General features: G+C 42.7%; 1 protein-coding gene and 1 pseudogene across 3 annotated transcripts in view; one reads left to right on the forward strand and one right to left on the reverse strand.

Annotated features, from left to right (window-relative positions):
- Positions 1-19,746, reverse strand: part of ROR2 (receptor tyrosine kinase like orphan receptor 2) — a 209,944-nt gene that overhangs the window by 142,410 nt on the left and 47,788 nt on the right. The window lies entirely within an intron of this gene.
- LOC120594159 (uncharacterized) lies at positions 14,675-14,792 on the forward strand (annotated as a pseudogene).

Genomic DNA, 19,746 nt, shown 5'->3' on the forward strand with positions numbered 1-19,746 from the left:
CCAAATGATGGCCCATATTTTCTAAGATACACACAATGTGAGAAGGGCCCTCATTCTCTAAAGACCAAAATTAAAAGCCAACCATACTTCCAGAACCCTCCAGCAAAGAACTTATTACAAAAAACTCCAGTTTTCTTTAAAAGACATCCAAAAAAAAAAGGCCATGGAAATTGACAAAACGTAGAAAAAGGTACTCCTCATGGGTGGCACATATTCATCCACATCACCAGAAATGGGACATGAGCTCTATTCCCAAGACAGGAGAAGGAATCCCAGCATACTGGACCACCACCCAAACGCACCGGGTAGCAGGGAAGGGGACAGCATTCTTCTAAATCTGAGGACAAAGGACAGCCTGAGAGAGAACACTGACCCTCTTTACCTCTCTATTTCCTTTTTACAAAGATAAATTTCATTTATTTTCTCAATAGGTAACTTACATATGCACATGGAACACAATTCGAAAGTTACCAAGGAAAAAAACGGAAGGCCTCCTTCCACCCACCCCCCAGCCACCAACCCACTCCACAGAGACAATCACCTCAGCATTCTTTAAATAGCCAAAATCCTTGAACCTTTCTGGTGGACAGTCGTGACTGACACAGGTCAGAAGTGCAGGGGGCCTGGACAGGAGATAAGCTGGGACTTGGACAAAGTCACTCCATCCTTGCCCGAACCTCATCATGAGTCATGCAACACCAGGCATGCCCACCAAGAAACGAAACCTAGGAACAGCCTGGGGCCCACAGACTCGCCAAGTATCAAGAGTCCTATGAACACAGACAAGAATCACAGAGTTTAGTTCTAACCCTCATCTGCCCCTCTTCTTAAATCAGACCTCTGCCTCTCTGTCTGCACACATGTTGTCTGAGAAGAGTCTTAGCAAGGTTAAGAAAGTGAAAACTGAATTTCCGTCATAATAAATGTTATCCAGGCAGAATGTCAGTACAAAAAAAGCCCAGTTCGTAATCATTACAGACTAAACGGTGTCCCTCCAAGATCCATATGTTGAAGCACTAACACTCGGTACTTCAGAACGTGACCTTACTTGGAGACAGGGCCTTTACAGAGGTGATTAAGTTAATCTGAGGTCATTAGGGTGGACTCTAATCCGATATGATTGGTGTCCTTATAAAAGAGGAAATTTGGGCACAGAAACACATATAGAGGAACAACCATGCAAGGACACAGGGAGGAGATGGCCATTTACAAGCAAGGGAGACAAGTCTCAGAAGAAACCAACCCTGCTAACACCTTGATCGTGGACTTCCTGCTTTCAGAACTGTCAGAGAATAAATTTCCAGTGTTTAAGCCTCCTAGCCTGTGGTGCTTTGTTATAACAACCTCAGCAAACTAATATAGTAATAGATATATGTAAAGTGTTTGTGTTTATAGACATATTAGCAATAGACAATAAGAGTCATAAGCCCCAAGATGACAACACCCTGAATAAAACAGGAGTCCTGAGTCCACACTGGCAGAAGTAAACAAAGTAAGAGTCTGATGAGGAATGGGGATGGTTTCGAAGTACTTCCCCACCAAATAGTACATACTGATTCATTTCAGAGGGAGAGCCTGGCAGATGAATCTCATTGTTTAGGGAAAGACTGAAAGAGCACACAATCTAACAGAATGAAATGAGAAAGATAAACGGAACATCACGTCTATGCCGGCCCTGCCAAATATGCCAAACTTTATAAACCAAAACTGTGGAACTTTCTACAAAACTGGGCTGTTCCCTTCACAAGGGTTAAGGTTGGAAAGGTCAAAAACAGGTTGAGCGATGTTCCAGGCTGAAGGAGACCAAAGAGGCCTGGGGCCAAATGCAGACTGTGATCCTAGACTGGGTCCTTCTCACAAAAGGACATTCCTGGGACCACCAGTCAAACTGCCCCGGATGGGGTCTGACGGTAGTCATGTACCAATCCCACTTTCCTCACTTGGATGGCAGTTGTAGGAGTGTGTACGAGAATATGCTTGTTTGTTGTAAACACACACTAAAGTATTTGGGGTGATGAGGCATCTTGTCAGCTACTTACTTTCAAAAGGTTCGGGGTAGGTGGTAGTTCTAGTACTTGCAACTTTCCAGTAAATTCTGAACTTCGTAAATATAATTTGGAAAAATGAGAAACTCTATGTGTCTAAAAACAGTAGTGTTTAATCTGTTATAGGATATTGTACTTGACTAGATAATATGCCATCATTAAAAACAATAGTTGTGAAGACTAGGCAACAAGAAAAACGTCTATATAATAAAAGCATATTAATAATCACAAATGAAAATAGAAATACTCCAATTTTTTTAAGAGTGAGTTATCTCCAGTGACATAATTACAAATAATTTGCTTTATTTTTATACTGTTTTCCTCCCAAATATTGACATATATGAATCGATTTTATAATTAGATGAAAAATTGAGGGGGCATGAGCATCACTAAGCTATTAAGCCTTATCAGTGAAAGTCATTAGCTGAAACAAGGCCATGGGATCCTGGGAATGTTATAAAGAGAAGGGGTTTATAACAAAAAGCACAATGAGAGCAAGGAGACTTTCAGGGTGAAGAGAGTCTCAGCGTAGAAAATGCCTGTCGGGACAAAGTGTTAAGAGATCTAAATTCAGAAGTGGAGGCTGGGAAGAAAATTCTATCATGGGGCCAAGAAGGTAGTGGCCATTCGTGCTGAGTGTCAGTGTGTGTCTGTATCCAGAGAAGGCAGAGGGAGTGGCTTCTCCTTGTCATATCCAAGCAGAAGTCTACTGAGCCAACAGCAAATAAGATTTGGTTCCAGCCCTTTTTACAAGGAGAACCCAGGACTGACCACTCAGCCCACGGAATTAGCCCATAGGCAGGGCAGCCACACCTCCAAGAGAGCTGAAAGGCATTTCCAACTGACGTGAAGAGGCAGTGAAAACGCTGAGTGAAAAAAAGCAAGCTGCAAGAGCACATAATATGCCTCGACTTACATAAAGGTCAAAAACAGGCAAAACTAAGCCACATACTCTTAAGGGATCATTATGGCTCAAATGTATTCCTCCAGAATTCATACTGAAGTCCTAACCTCCAATACTTCAGAATGTGATTGCATTTTGAGATAGGGTCTTCAAAGAAGTAATTAAGTTTAAATGAGGTTGTGAGGGTGGGTCCTCATTCAATATGACTGGTGTCATAAGAAGAGATTAGTGAGTGATCACATTATAAGATATTAACTTGTCAAATCACTATATTATACACACGAAACTAGCATAATATTGTATGCCAACTATACTTAAATTAAAAAAAAAAAGAAGAGGTTAGGACACAGACACACAGAGGGATGACTGTGTGAGGACGCTGGGAGAAGATGGCCATCTATAAGCCAAGGAGAGAAGCCTCAGAAGAAACCTGCCCACACCTTGACCTTGGACCTCCAGCCTTCAGAACTGCAAGGAAATAAATTCTGTTTCTTAAGCAGCCCAGTCTGTGGTACTTTCTTACGGCAGCCCTAGGAAACGAATATGTGGATATACGTTATACCTGGTAAAACCACAAAGATAAGCAAGGGAAGTGTTAACACAAGATGGAGGACAGTCACTGCCTTAGAAGCCAATGGGACCCAGAAAGCTTCCTCGGAATTAAGACTAAAGCTCAATTTCTTAAACTGGGTGGCAGGTACCCAGCAATTCATTTCATCATCCTTCACATTGTACACTCATATTTGATATGTTCTTTCGCATGGATGATAAATACGTGTAAAGGTGAAATCTGTCCGTGACACTGTCCAATATGGTAGCCACTAGCTACGTGGGGCTCTCAAAATCTAAATTAATTAAAGTCAAGTACTAAAGTTAGAAATTTAGCTCCCCAGCCACACCAGTCACATTTCAAGTGCTCAACAGCCACATGTGGCTGGTGGCCACTGATTTGGACACCACAGATATAAAACACTTCCATCACGGCAGAAGACGCAATTGAGTAGTGCTGCTCTATACAATTTTGCCAACAAGAGGTCTCAGGATAAGGCATCCAAGAATGAGAATCCTCTCATCCAAACAGGAAACCTCTGCCTCTGTCCCGTGTTCTAGCAGCCATAGCTCCTCCTCGCCACTGGGAGGTGCCATCATTTCCAACAAAGTCCTTGCTAGAAATCCCACCAAAATCTCTTCTCGTAAGGACGTCCCACCAACCTTGCAGCACCCTAGGACGACCTCAGGTCCCTTTCTAGCATAGCTTCCAGTTGGGAGTAAAATCTAGGATTCCACGCCCATGCGGTTCTTGCCAGGGCACATGCGTGTCTTGGGAAACCTGTGTTATGGTCACTTTGAAAGCCACACGAGAGGAATCTAGAGTGAAAACACTCACTACTCAACCAGTTAACTAGAACCAACATGCTACTCAACTTAGAGGAAGTTGGAGGAGTCACCAAAGGGATCTCTCTGTGGGAAGGCGAGGTACTTGAGTCCTAATCCCCTCTCTTCTCTCTTCCTCTCACCATCCTGCCTCAGTTCAGTTCCATTCAACCCCACCCGATAAAGCCCACCTGGCCTGTCCACATGACTGCTTCTGCTGAAATCAATCCAAATAGATACAAGCTTTGCCACACACCAGTCAAGGCCCTTCACAGGGCATTTCAGATTTCACTTCCAGTGATGTGTTGGCAGGAACCCCTGTGACACAGGAGCACCCCCCTCCAGGAATCACTAGGGGAAGAACTAGGCATGACCTACCTAATTAACCTATAAAAGATTATTTCCTTTCCACTAACCCTTGATTACTTTTCAAATCAGGCCTTCCAGGTACAGAAATTCTATCTTATACATTCTCAGTTCACCATGTCTATTTTCCTGACAGTACTGTCAGAATATTAATGCTGAAAGGCTTTTTGTCAATCTCCTCCCTAATGTGACAATATCTGATGAATGTATTCCTCTCCTGGATTTCCAGTTTAAACAGGAGGCAGAGCGTCCCCCAGGCTGCTAGGCATGTCTAAGATTGTTCCTTCCATCCAGTGAGCACACTTCCATTTCCAGTTTGGCAAAACTTTTGAACATTTTTTTTAATGAACGTCAGGATATAATCTGGATAGATATTAACATGTACTGAATTAAGTCCAAACAGCCTTTGGACCAACTTTTTTAAACCATATTTTCTAAATTAAGTCACCGACTTCCTGTGTTGAGAAGGTGATTAATCAGGAGGGGAAGAAAGAGTGTATTGCCTTAACTCAGCATTTTCCAAGTTACCAGGCAAAGCTCACTAAGCCTTCTACTGAAAAAGCCAACACAACTTTACACTCAGTAGCCCAGACCTGGCAGTTCCCAGAACAGAGGTTGTAAAGCTTAGCAGCTCTCTCCACTTGCCACTTTTCCCCAGAATATCACTGAATGGCCAGAACCTCTATATCCCAGCTCTCTCCCGCTTGTTAATCAGACCCCAGGAGACAGCCTGGTTTCCAAATGGCAGCATGGCCTGCAGCTGGCCAGAGAACAAAGGAAGGGGTGAACAAAGATCAAAGGTCAAAGAGTAGAGGAGAAGTTACCTCCCCCCAAAGAAAAGCCTCTGCTGAAGTGTGGGGGTGGGGACCTATGGTTCCAGAGGCCCCACTCCTGGACCTACTTAACAGAAATGAACCACCCTCCAAGGACTTTGCTTTTCTTAAAGCTAAATTCTCAGCTTAGTCTATGAAGTCAGGACAACCACTGTCCTCTCTACGCTGCCTTCACGATCCCTTCAGACTTCCCTGGGGAGTGGTGGCAGGGTCTCAAGGCCAGAACTTACTAGTGTGTGAACACACCACCTGCATTACTGCACTGGAGTGAGTAGGACATAGGATATAATTAACGAACAGGGACAAAAGCCTGAGTGTGACTGGGATCTGAAAGGATGTGGCGAACTCACTGAAATGTCATTACAAAGAGATACAACAGGAAAACTACAAAGCCTCTCTCCCAGGTTGTGATTTTTCTCCAGATTTAATTTACTTTAATACATTTAAGTCAATCACCAATTGCAATGTCTAGGCCTTTTTCAGTCTTGGTTGAACAATAAAAAATAAAAATCATGAGATAAACAGTAAAATGTGAGCACTGACTACCTATTTTATATTATGAAATCATTCACTGTTTCAAGTGTGATAATGGCAGGGCGGTTCCTTTTTAAAGGAACCCTTATCTTTTTGAGACACATAATTTATGAATGAAATGATGAATTTAGAGGAGGGAGAGAGAATGGAGGCGCAAGTAGGCAATCACTGTTGGAGCCAGTAGGGGTCCATGGAGTTCATGGGGTACTCCCTCTACTTCTGTAGGAGTCAGAAATTTTCCATAATAAATATTTCATATTTATCCTCCCTCCCCACTTCGAGGGTACACAGCAAGTCCAGGCTGACCTGGGCTGGATTGATGACGTGAAAGTAAGTCTCTGTCTACACCACACACTGTCTACACCATGGTGTCGGGAAGGGGCAGGGGGCCAGGGTCAGGAGCGGCTTTCTCTCACCCCCTGCGCTGAGACAAAGGCCTTCCCAGAGCTTCTCTGGAAATACATACCAAATTCCTTCCCAGAACGAAGTTTCTTTTCTCCTTAAGAAAATCAGGTTTTCTGGCTTGAGGGATGGGGGGTGGCAAAGGGTATAATTGCAGGGTTCTGGTGAGCACACAGATCCAGCGCTCCAGGGGTGTTTGGCCGGCAGCAGGGAGATCAGCAGATGAAAGGAAAAGATAATATTACCTGCTGGGGTTATCTTTCTTCTCACCAAGGGTCATGAACCCATTACTTACCATTTAAAAGCCCAGCAGGAGAGGATCCCATGAATATATAAATACAGACCCAGGAAAGGCTCCCCTGACAATCGAGAGACAGCCTGCTTTTCTTTTATCCAGGACTGCAGGGAAATCTAACCTATTCAAGAACCCAGAGTAGTTTTTTACTTCCTGGCTCCCAGAACACTCAAAGACAAGGCTGGGAGGACTTGCCAGGTAGGGTTTTGCTTCGGGTGACAATCTCCAGTTCTTGGCACAGGACACATTAGTCAGAAGAAGGAAATCTTCTAGACTTTTAACAGCCAGTTATTCAAAGGTTTCTGGGTCCATTTGTTTTTCAAGTTTGGAAATATTCTAATTCGGTATGTGCTATTTCATACATATCCAAAAAAGTAAATGAACAATACAACAGCCAACTGAAAGCGCTAATCCTTTCTCAATTCCCCTCCAAAGGTCCCCACTATTTTGAATTTATCTTGAGTATTCCCATACATAGCTTTATGCTTCTACCACAGATGTGTTGATCCCAAAGCAACCTACGAGATTGCTTTGCATAGATTTAACCTTCACGTAAATAATATCAGGTCATTTGAACCCTCATGACTGGCTTTTCTTGCTCAAGTTACATTGTGAAAGCCATCCACATTGGCACCTATGAGTCCACTCAATCCACAGCACAGTTTTTTTATGAACATCCACTGTGGTCTCCTTGTGCCCTGTGTGCGGGATTCTCTGAAATGTGCCTAGAAGTGGGACTGTGAGGTGGAGAGGCAGGATTCAACTTTCCCACACCAGGCTCAGCTGTCTAAGAGTGTGGGCATACCAAATGACACTCCCTCCAGCTGCTTCTCCTCTCTGTAGTCTGACATCTGTATTTTTGTGAGCCTGATGGGGGCAAAGTAGTATCTCCTCAAGCTTTTCACTTGTATTTCCCAGTTCATGAGTCTTAGGAAGGTTTCCTCCAGATGAAGCTGCCTGTTTATATTTCTGAGTTCCACTTATTTACATGGAGGCAAGCATGGATGGTCACACGGATTTAAAGATACAGACAATGGACGTGAAACCTACTAACCCACGGAAGGAAGCAGCACTAACTACATCAGAGAGCACTGTGTGCAGGAAAATGCCCGATGATCGTCACCACCTCCTCCTTTACTGACACTGATGCATCCTGCAAGAATCCATACAACACTAATTCTACTAGCTCTCTCATCAGCTGATGGCAAACACTCCTAAAGCTCTCTCTTAGCTTAACCTCTCCACCTGCAGTTACAAGCGTGGTAGGGCTAGGATCAGGTAAAACAAAAGTAAACAACACTTCTCCCGTCCTGCCAAGGCATCCTGAATCACTCTGCTCTCAAAAGTTGATCAAGGCCAAGGCCACTGCTCAGAAATGACAGAACCGAATGTGTATCTGACAAAGCGTACCCAGATCAAATTAATCAGGAGAAACCAGTGGCCGCCTGGAGAGAAGCGGCCATGGCCTAGGCTGCACCCTGCACTGGAAAGGGCCTCCAAGCTGCCAAACCACTCTGGTTTCCAACTTGGAGAGTGCTGTGGGCGCCCGCCAAGTCCTTTCCTCACTGTTACTCACCCACAGGGCTGCCCACCAAGTGGCTCAGTGGGGTTCTTTTTAACGTTTATGGCTCTGTTTTTCTTTGTTTTCTAACTGGGTCTCAACTCTTGGGAGAAATAAAACAATCGCAGGATAACTCCATTTGGAAGAAAGGCCATTTAGTTAAAAAGATATTAGGGGCTTTGTTCTCCCATGCCTGGCCAACACAATATGAACCTTGGTGTCCATCCAGCTCTTAGATTGGTGGAATGACTCAACACTCCAAGCACTGACTGAGCACCAATGCCTGGTACTAAGTGAGAGTCCCTGCCTACAGAGCTGAGGCTGCCCCATGTGGGTGCACACCCAAGCCCTTAGGGCCCCCAGACACAATTACTGGGCCACTGCATAGGTGGACGCACTATGGAGGCCTCCATATAAAATTTGTATCGTAAAAGTCACTTCACGGGAACTGAGAATAAATGTCCTGACATGTACCTGACATGCTTGGGAGTCTCTGGGTCAGGACGCCTCAGCTCTGGAGCTGCTGCCCTCCCTCTGAGGAGTTGGGTAGGTCCCCACCTCTCCAAGATGCCGCCTTGCTGTGCACAGTGCATGGGGTGGACGAGAAGACCAGCTTACTAAAATACACCAGGACCAAGGTCACACTCTAAAACTCAGCTTGGAACACACTGACTCTCTAAAACTGAGCCAAGAGACCTCGCTTTAGAAAGGTTGACTAGGAAATTTCTTGAGATCCAAAAAATTATTGGTCAACTTTAAAATACATCTCGCCTCTTCAAGGAGCCTTCAGAGTGAGAAATGAAGTATTTTATGGCTGACTCACACAGGAAACCCCCTCGCCTAGAACACTGGATGTGATGCTGAGTTGGGGGAGTCACGTTTCTGCAGCCAAATGCTCCAGGGCCACCAGCCCGAAGCCAGGCAGGCAGGCCTCACTGCTCTGCTCCCACAATGGCCGTTTAGGACTACACCTCGCCCCAGGCGGTGGGGGGGGAGGGGGGGGAGCGTCTATCGGTCTTTTTCTGATTGCAAATGGAAACAACCTCTTTTCCTCAGTTTTCTGGAAGAAAAGCCTGAAGAGAAAATCAGGAGCCAGAGAGGCCACATCTGGGGATGCCAACAAAACTGGCAAGGACACACCTGTAAGCAGAGACCACTCCCAAGGACAGCACTCAGCCTCAAGCAGGAAAACTCAAATCCCAGCTTCTGGAAACTTCTAGGAAACCCGGGCAGCCTGTCTGTCCTTCAGGACAGTGGAGCCAACTCTCTGCTCCCGGAGCTGTTTCTTGCCATTCTCACGGACTCCTCTCTGACAAGCTGCTGGAACCAGCACCGGTTCCCCACGCCTCATCAGAGAGGATCCCAAATGCTCCAGCTTCCCAAAGTCCTGGCAGGGTTCCAGAGGACCTCTGTGGATTGTTCTGCTCAACCCGAATCCAGGTCTTTGGACTGACTTTGTAATTACAACTTACAGAACACACTTGGGCTTCAAAGGGCTAAAAAGATACTACATGAAGAATGCTGTTTAAAAACCAAGGTTCACACACACTGAGTCCATTAACATGATTCCATGGCTCTTCCAACAGAGAAAGGATCTCCTTTACCCAAAGAGCCATTTTCCCTGCATATTCTGGGGTAAACATCACAATCCCATGCCTGGTACACACATTTAAAATGAGGGCTTGGAAGGAAATACTGGTACTGGCTGTCCCATGAATGTGACCTGGCAGAAACATGCCCAGATTTCAGTGGCTCTGGAACAAAGTCCCTCACTTCTCACAGCACAGAGTGAAAACTCCACCAGGCCCACTGGGGGTCTCATCAACCCAAACCCCATCAGCCTGGGCTCCTTTCTCCAGAACAAGAGACCACAAATTTCCAAGTGGAAGATTTTCTCAGGGAAAAAAGACAAATGACTCAAAGATATCTCCACTGTGAAATGATAATGTTTCACATAAAGAATGCAGGAATCTTCTCCCACATAGCTTTTGTATTCATAAGACTTCCCATACCAAGATTATAAACTTAACCTCTTACATGTACTTCCTTAACTTCTTAGATCAACATTCCATATAAAATTTATTTTTGTGAATGGTGAGGGTAGAGCTATTTTTCCCCAAAGGAACACCCAACAGCCCCAACATCTTTGCTGTATTAAGTGGTTGCACAGACAAAGCTTAATTTCTGAATTCTTTTGTTTTCTTATTTGGTTGTTGTATTAGTTTTCTAGAACTGCCATAACAAAGTAACACAGCTAGAGGTTCTTAAAAGACAGAAGTGTACACTGTCACAGTCCTGGAGGTCAGAAGCCTGAGATCAAGGTGTCAGGGCTGGTTTCTCCTGAGCCATCTCTCCTCAGCTTGCAGAGGGCTATTTTCTTCCTGTGTCCTCACACAGTCTTCCCTGTGTGTCTGTGTCCTAATCTCTTCTTAAAAGGACACCAGCTGTGTTGGCTTGGGGCCACTCTAGTAACACCATTTTATCTTAATTACTTCTTTGAAGACCCTGTCTCCAAAACACAGTCAGATTCTGAGGTACTAGGGTTTAGAACTTCAGCATATGAATTTGGTGGGGACACAATTCAGCCTGTAGCAGTTACCTCTATTCCTATGTCAACACACAATACCAATCATTAGAGTCTCAGATTATGTTTTTACATCTAATAAGATAACCTCCCCACTTTTATTGTTTATTTTCAAAATGGTCTTGATTACCTTTAGGTTTGTACTTCTACATGAATGTTAGAATCAGCTTATTGATTCTGATGAAAAAGACTTGAAATTTTTATTAAAAAGGCATTAAATTTATAAATTATTTAGTGGACTGACATTTGAACAAAACTGAGTCTCCCTTGATAGTAACAAGGCTTCTCCTTTAATTTGGGTCTTCTTTTGGTATCTGTTAGTAAGTTTATGATTTTCTTCTCATGGATGTTGCATACTTTTTACTAGACTTATTTATAGGTGTTTTACAGTTTTTGGTTTTGTTCTAATAGGTCACTCCTAATGCATCAGGAAGCTGATAGGTAGGTTTTCTATACAGACATAACTCATTTTATTGCACTTTGCTTTACTGCACTTTGCAAATACTACATTTTTTACAAATTGAAAGTTTATGGTAACCCTGAATCGAGGAAGTCTATCAACAGCATCTTCTCACTTCATGTCTGTCACATTGTTAATTCTAGAAATATTTTAATTTTTTTCATTATCATTATATTTATTATGATGATCTGTGATCAGTGATCTTTCATGTTACAACTGTAACTGTTTTGGGGCAATATAAGCCACACCTACATAAGGTGGCAAACTTAATTGATAAATGTTGTATGTGTTCTAACTGCTTCATTGACCCACTGTTCCCATCTCTCTCTCTCTCCTCGGGCCTCCTTATTTCCACAGACACAACAATATTGAAATTAGGCCAAATAATAACCCTACGATGGCCTCTAAGTGTAAAAGTGAAAGGAAGAGTCACACTGTCTTTCAATCTAAATCAAAAGCTAGAAATAATTAAGCTTAGTGAGGAAGGCATGTTAAAAGCCAGGACAGGCCAAAAGCTAGGCTTCTTACATCAAAAAGCCAAGTTGTGAATGCAAAGGAAAAGTTCTTGAAGGAAATTAAAAAGCACTACTCCAGTGAACACATGAATGATAAGAAAACAAATAGTCTTGTTGCTGATATGGAAAATGTTTTAGTGGTCTGGATTGAAGATCAAACCAGCCACAACATCGTCTTAAGCTGAAGCCTAATCCAGAACAAGGCCCTCTTCAATTCTCTGAAGGGAGCTGCGGAAGAAAAGTCTGAAGCTAGCAGAGGTTGGTTCATGAGGTTTAAGGAAAGAAGCCATATCCATAATATAAAAGTACAAGATGAAGCAGCAAGTGCTGATGTAGAAGTTATCCAGAAGGTCTAGCTGAGATAAAAAATGAAGGTAGCTACACTAAACAACAGATTTGCAATGTAGATCAAAAAGCCTTACACTGGAAAAAGATGCCATCTATGACTTAATAGCTAGAGAGAAGCCACTGCCTGACTTCAAAGCTTCAAAGGGCAGGCTGACTCTCTTGTTAGGGGTTAATGCAGCTGGTGACTTTAAGTTGAATTTATCGTTGCAAAAATCCTAGGACCCTTAACAATTATGCTAAACTGACTCTGCCTGTGCTCTAACTGGAACAACAAAGCCTGGATGACAGCACAGCTGTTTATAACACAGTTTGCTGAATATTATAGGCACAGTGCTGAGACCTATTGCTCGGAAAAAAAAAAAGATTCCTTTCAAAATATTGCTCATGACAATGCACCTGGTCACCCAAGAGCTCTGATGGAGATGTACAACAAAATTGATGTTGTTTTCATGCCTGCTAACACAACATCCATTCTGCAGTCCATGGATCAAGGAGTAATTTTGACTTTCAAGTCTTATTATTTAAGAAATACATTTCATAAGGCTATAGTTGCCATAGATAGTGATTCCTCTGATGAATCTGAGCAGAGTAAATTGATAATCTTCTAGAAATGATTCACCATTCTAAATGTTATTAAGAATATTTGTGATTCATGGGAAGAGGTCGAAATATCAGCATCGACAGAAGTTTGGAAGAACTTGATTCTAACCCTCACAGATGACTTCAAAGGGTTCAAGACTTCAGTAGAGTCACACCACATGATAGTAAACTATACTACAAAGCTACAGTAATCAAAACAGCATGGATACGTTGATCAATGGAACAGAACAGAGAGCCCAGAAATAAATCCACGCCTATATGCTCACTTAATATATGACAAAGGAGTAAATGGTGTTAGGAGAATTGCACAGATACATGCCAAAAAAAAAAAAATGAAAGAAACTGGACCACTTTCTTATATCGTATACAAGAATAGACTCAAAATAGATTAAAGATTTAAATGTTAAAACAAGAAACCATAAAACTTCTAGAAGAAAACATAGGTAGTAATCTCTCTGATATTGCTACTAGTAATTTATTTTCAAATATATCTCCTCAGGCAAGGGAAACAAAAGAAAAAATAAACAAATGGGACTACATCGAACTAAAAAGTTTTTGCACAGCAAAGGAAACCACCAGCAAAACAAAAAGACAACCAACTGAATGAGAGAAGATATTCACTTATAATACATCTGAAAAAAGATTAATATCCAAAATATATAAAGAACACACACAACTCAATAACAACAACAAAAAACAAACAATCCTATTAAAAATGAGAAGATCTGAACAGATACTTCTCCAAAGAGGAAATACAGAAGGCCAATAGATATGTGAAAATATGCTCAAGGTCACTAATCATCAGAGAAATGCAAATTAAAACCACAATGAGATATCACTTCAAACCTGTCAGAATGGCTATCATCAATAAATCAAAGAACAAGTGTTGGCGAGGATGTGGAGAAAAAGGAATCTTCGTATACTGTTTGTGAGATTGCAAATTAGTACAGCCACTATAGAAGACAGTCTGGAGGTTTCTCAAAAAATTAAAAATGAATATACCTTTTGACCCAGTGACTGTACTTCTGGTATTTTTCCAAAGAAAACCAGAACAATAATTCGTAAAAATCTATGCACTCCAATTTTCATGGCTGCACAATTTACAATAGCCAAGATATGGAAGCAACCTAAATGCCCATCAAAAGACAACTGGATAAAGAAGTTATGGTTCATATACACAACGGAATATTACTCAACCATGAAAAAAAGTGAAATCCTACCATTTGCAATGATATGGATGGACCTAGAGGTTATCATGGTGAGTAAAATAAGTCAGAGAAAGATAAATTCCATGTGATTTCACTTATATGTGGAATCTAAGCAACAAAAAGAACAAACGAATCAAAAACAGACTCACAAATAAAGAGGACAATCTAGTGATGGCCAGAGGGAAAGAGGGCTGGAGGACTAGGAGAAAGGGGTAAAGTGTTAAAGTACAAATTAGTGGATAGATGGTTACAGGGATGGGGAGCATGGCATAGGGAATGCAGTTAGTATTAATGTAATGGCTAGGTACAGAACCAGAGGAGAGAAAGAGTAATCAGGGGGACTGTTTTATAAACTATAGAAATGTCTAACCAATGTATTATATACTTGAAACTAATAATAAAATTAATAAAAAAAGAATTCAGTGGAGGAAATAACTACAGACATAGTGGAAATAGAAAGAGAACTAGAACTAGAAGTGGAGCCTAAGGATATGACTGAATTGCCGCAATCTCATGATAAAACTTCAACGGATGATGAGTTGCTTCTTATGCATGAGCAAAGAAAGTCGTTTCTTGAGATAGAATCTGGTGAATACGCTGTGAAGAATGTTGAAATGACAACAAAGGATTTAGAATATTACATAGTCTACAGCCATGCTACCCTGAACAAGCCTGATCCCGTCTGATCTCAGAAGCTAAGCAGGGTCGGGCCTAGTTAGTACTTGGATGGAAGACCACCTAGGAAGAGCAGGTGCTGTCAGATAAAAAATAACAATAATAAGGGATTGTAAGCTGACGAGGTCCTTGCAATCTGTGAGGTCAACCAAGGGTTGCCTCTCCTAAAATTTTTTTAAAAAAATAGAATATTACATAAAATTAATATAGCAGCGGCAGTGTTTAAGAGAACTGACTCCAATTTTGAAAGCTCTACTGTGAGTGAAATGCTATCAAACAGCATCTCATGCTGCAGAGAAATCATTCCTAAAAGGAAGAGTCAATCAATGTGCCAAACTTCACTGTTTTCTTCTTTTAAGAAATGTCCACAGTCACCCCAACCTTCAGTAACCACTGCCCTGACCAGTCAGCAGCCAATGACATCAAGGCAAGACCCTCTACCAGCAAAAAGCTTATGACTCACTGAAGGCTCGGATAGTTAGCATTTTTTCGCAACAAAGTATTTTTTAATTAAAAAAATATATACATTTTTTAAGCATAATACTATTGCATACTTAGTAAACTATAGTATACTGTAAACATAACTTTTAAATGCAATAGGAAACCAAAAAATTCATGTGACTCACTTTATTGAGATATTCTCTTTATTGTGGTGTTCTGGAACTGAACTCACAGTTCTTGAGGTATGCCTGTATTAACTCATATCCAGTCACCTTGCTAAACACTCTCCTTAGTCTTAATACTATCAGTTGATTCTCTTAAATTTTCCAGAGCAACATATATATAACCTACACATAATGACAGCTTTCTCTTCTCTTTTCTAATTATTGTGAGTAGGACTTCCAGAACAGCACTGCCCAGTAACAATGACTGCAGACATCTGTGTCTTTTCTCTGACTTTCAAATATTTTACTTGAAATGTAATACTCGCTGTAGGTTACCAAAAGATTCCTTTTATTGAGTTAGTTAAGGCTATTTTTACTAATTTTTCATCAATAAAGAAATCTGAAATGTAGCACAAGCACATATGCACAGTATCTACTGGGATTATTTTTCCCTCTAACCTGTTAATGCGGATTATTTTTTAAATGCTTAATCATCTTAGAATTCCTAGGAAAACCACTTGTTATTATTACTCATTTAACATATTTCCAGGTCTTCTTTGCTAAATTCCATACAGGATATTTTGCATCTGTGTTTTCAAGTGTTCAGAAGGTATCTATAATTCCACTGCCACATAACAAATTTCCATAAATTTAGAGGTTTAAAACAATAAAACCTATGATTAGCTTACAGTTCTATAGACAAGAAGTTGAGGCACAGCACAGCAGGTTCTCAGGTCAAGGTCTCACAGAGTAAAAATCAAGGTGTCAGCACAGCTGTGTTTCCTTTCCAGTGGCTCTGGATTCACTTGGGTTGTTATCTGAATTTGGTCATTTGCATCTGTAGGACTGAGGCTCTCATTCCGTTGCTGGCTGGTCAGCTAGAGGTCACTCTCAGCTTTTGGAAGCCACCCATGTTCCTTGCCACGTGGCCCCTCCTTCTTCAAAGCCAGGAACACTCATCATCAAATCCTTCTCACTGTTTGACTCCTGACTTCCTGTCTCTGACCTCTAGACCCAGGTGTGTTTCATGAGACAAGGCTAGGCCGTCAGAACAATCTCTCTTTCTGAAAGTCAACTGTGCCACATAATATAACACCTAATGACAAAAGGGAAATCCATCATGGCCATAGGCCAGGGGATGGAGAGGAAGCCTGGAGATACCCTGGCATCCTGCCCACCACCTGCAGAAGGTGCAGAACAGCCTGGCCACGAGGCTAGTTGCCCAGGGCTGGGTTCCATCTTCTGCCACTTCTGGCTTTCACCATGGGCAGGTGTTTTTTAACATAAGACCAGATCACAGCATTCCTCTGCTCAAACACTTCCAAAAGCTGTCCAGTGCACACAGAATATCTAACACCCCTACTATGGCCTGCAAGGCCCTACTACTCTGGCCCTGCTCTGTGAACTCTGCAGGCTTGTTCCAGCCTCAGGGCCTTTGCACTGGCCATTCCCTCTACCAGGAAAGTTCTTCCCTCGGACGTTCCAGTGTTTCTGTCCCTCATTTCCCACGTTCCTTTGTATGCTGTACCTCAGGTTCATCTGATCTCTCTTGTCATCATAATATGTGTGTTTGCTCACTGACTGACACCAATTTTGGTTTAAATTACCACTAAACAGAAAAAAAACACAAAACTTGAAAACCCTCACAGAGAACTCCATGCTCCAAATATACAACATTGGATGTCTGGGGGCACTTCCACTGATCAAGGAAAATTCTGTCCTTTCCGGTCCCTGCAGGAGACTGTTATTTCTTCACTGAAAACTCTTCCTATTGAAAACAATGACAACACCACATGCTAACAAGGACTTTGAGCCAGAGGAACTCTCACTGCTGGAGGGAATGCAAACGGCACAGCCACTTCGGAAGACAGTTTGTCAGTTTCTTACAAAATGAAACTCTTACCTTCAATCCAGCAATCATGCTCCCTGGTATTTAACCAAATGAACTGAAAACTTATGCTCAAACAAAACCCTGCACAGAGATGTTTAGAGCAGCTTTATTCACAATCGCCAAAACTTGGAAGCAACCAAGGCATCTTTCCGTAGGTGAAGGGATAAATAAACTGTGGTACATCCACTCAATGGAATATTATTCAGTGTTGAAAAGAAATGAGCTATCACACCATGAAAAGACATGGAGGAATCTCAAATGCATATTACTAAGTGAATGTACCAGTCTCTATTTTTGATAAATGCCAAAGTTCAGTGTTGCAAGCCATAATAAAATCCAGAGTCCAAGAGAAATTAGGACTCATTATTGAAAAAATTTCCCCAAATCTGTCTGTCTTTCTCCCTCTACAAGAGAAATCCAAGCAGTCTGTATCCTGTAGTCTGAAAGAAAAAAGGTATATCAGGAGACCAGTCAGGCCCCACCCATGCCATCCTGGCTTCTGACTCTGTTTGGCAGAATCTTCTAGATGCAGCCTTGGACTCCCTGCTTCCCCACAAATCTGTCTCACCAAGTTTATCTTCAGAAACCTACTTAAAAATCAACAGAGTTCACTCTTCTCATATCTCCATCTTTCCGTGCAAGGTAATCAAATTCCATCCAGGTTTCTCCTTTCAGATTCTGGGAAAACTGCCCCCATCTGGATTTTGTGTAGCAGACAGAACTGCGAATCACCAGGTGACTTTTCCTACTCAGACCACTCTGTTTTTCACTTACTGTTTCCAGCTCCCATTCTAGAAACTGCCTCATTGGAATGAGGACTAGAACCACGAATAGCGGCCTGTCTGGCCCCTTAAATCAGGTGGAAAAATGTCCATGTGTAATGTTGTAATCCTTTTTTAAATGACTTCTAAGGGTCCTTTCTTTATCCTTTGGTGCTTAAAACTGATTAAACAAAACAATGTTCTGTCTAAACCTGCGTTTTTCTTATTACTTCCTAATCATTTTTCCACCAACATAAAGGCCTGTTCTTTTCCAACACTGGGCTCTTTAATCACGCCTGACAAGGCCGCTTTCCGCTTGGCTGGGTCCCAGCAAACACCGCTGGGCAGCACTACCCTACCCTCTACGCCCTCCTCAGACCCTATCCTAGGGTAACACAGCTCATCTGAAGAGAGAGAGCCAAGAGGGGAGGGAGAGGGGGCGCCTCCACTCAGGAAAGCTCTTCTTACCTGTGGGTTAGATTTAGCATGGGAGCTGGGTACACATTGGGGGGAGGGCTCACCCAGACCAGGGAGGCACCGTGGTCACGATCGACACCCCCAAATTAAGTGGGAGATCAGAGCTTGAAATCCCATTATACTTGAGTCAAGCTAATTTTAACATTAGCACCTAAAACTATACTACTTAATTTTCAAACTGTATCCAAATACGGTCTCTTGTGTGAGGTCAAAATAATCAGGTGGGGAATCAGGGCAGACAGACAGCCACACCCATCTGTACAGAAAGAGGAAGGAACCAGGTCTCCTGGCATGCCCTTATTTAGGTGCTGCCAAAAGTCTAAGGGCTAACAAATGGTACGAAGGATCCCATGGCTGCCCCCACCCCCACCCCAAACAGTAACACAAATTTCCATCACTTTAGGAAATTTTTATCAGATAAAGGCAGAAGTCAAACCAAGTGGTGCTCAGAACAAGGAGCAAAATTTTGAAGGCAAGGAGGCACTCCAGGTGGAGGGAAACCTCAGCTGCAGGTGTGGAGGCCAGGATGTGGGGTGAGCTTGGGAACCTGCGGTGGACAGACAACAGGTTTCCCAGGGCCCAGAGGTGGGGTATGGCTGGGTAGTCTTTGGGGCCCACCAGAATGGCGCTCTAAAGGCTGGCTCACTCAGAACCCCGCCTCTCCTTCTAAATCAAGCACTCGAGGCCCAGGGATGTCCACTCCTAGGCTCAGGGAGGCCAAGACTCAGTCAGGACGCCCAGGGTCCCCTGAGGATGGGTCCACTTCTAAGAGGGGCAACATGTCTACGTAGGTATTCTTGGATACAGAGGAAGCCACTAAGGGCCAGATTGAAGATGCCTAAAGACAGAGGGTGTGCGACACACAGGCCACACAGACATCCTGCAGGTTTGGTCCAGATCTCACCATGGCTGGGCTCCCAGGCCCTTGGATGCCCTCCCCGGGCCTCACCATCATGGCTACCACCTCTGGAAAGGAAGTCTCAAATGGCTATGTGCATTTAGTGAAGTAACCCATGTCCAGTACTTCTCTGAAAAAGGTCCATTCCAAACTTCCTTCAGAGGAATTGAGCGTGGCATACTTAAAGATCCAAAGCAATGTCAGCGGTCATCTGGCCAATACCAGGTGGCCAGCATTATGCTGGTACTCGCACCACATAACACTCCCCTGTGAGGGGAGAAGTGGTATTCTCTTTTATATATGGACACTGAGACCCAGGATATAAAATGACCTGCCCAAAAACACACAGGAAGAGTGAAGATCTGAACCCCGAGAGGCGCCATAGAGCCCACATAGGTTCACATCAAATT

Source organism: Pteropus medius, unplaced genomic scaffold (genome assembly GCF_902729225.1).
Source record: "Pteropus medius unplaced genomic scaffold, Ma_sr-lr_union100, whole genome shotgun sequence".
NCBI classification, from domain to species: Eukaryota; Metazoa; Chordata; class Mammalia; order Chiroptera; family Pteropodidae; genus Pteropus; species Pteropus medius.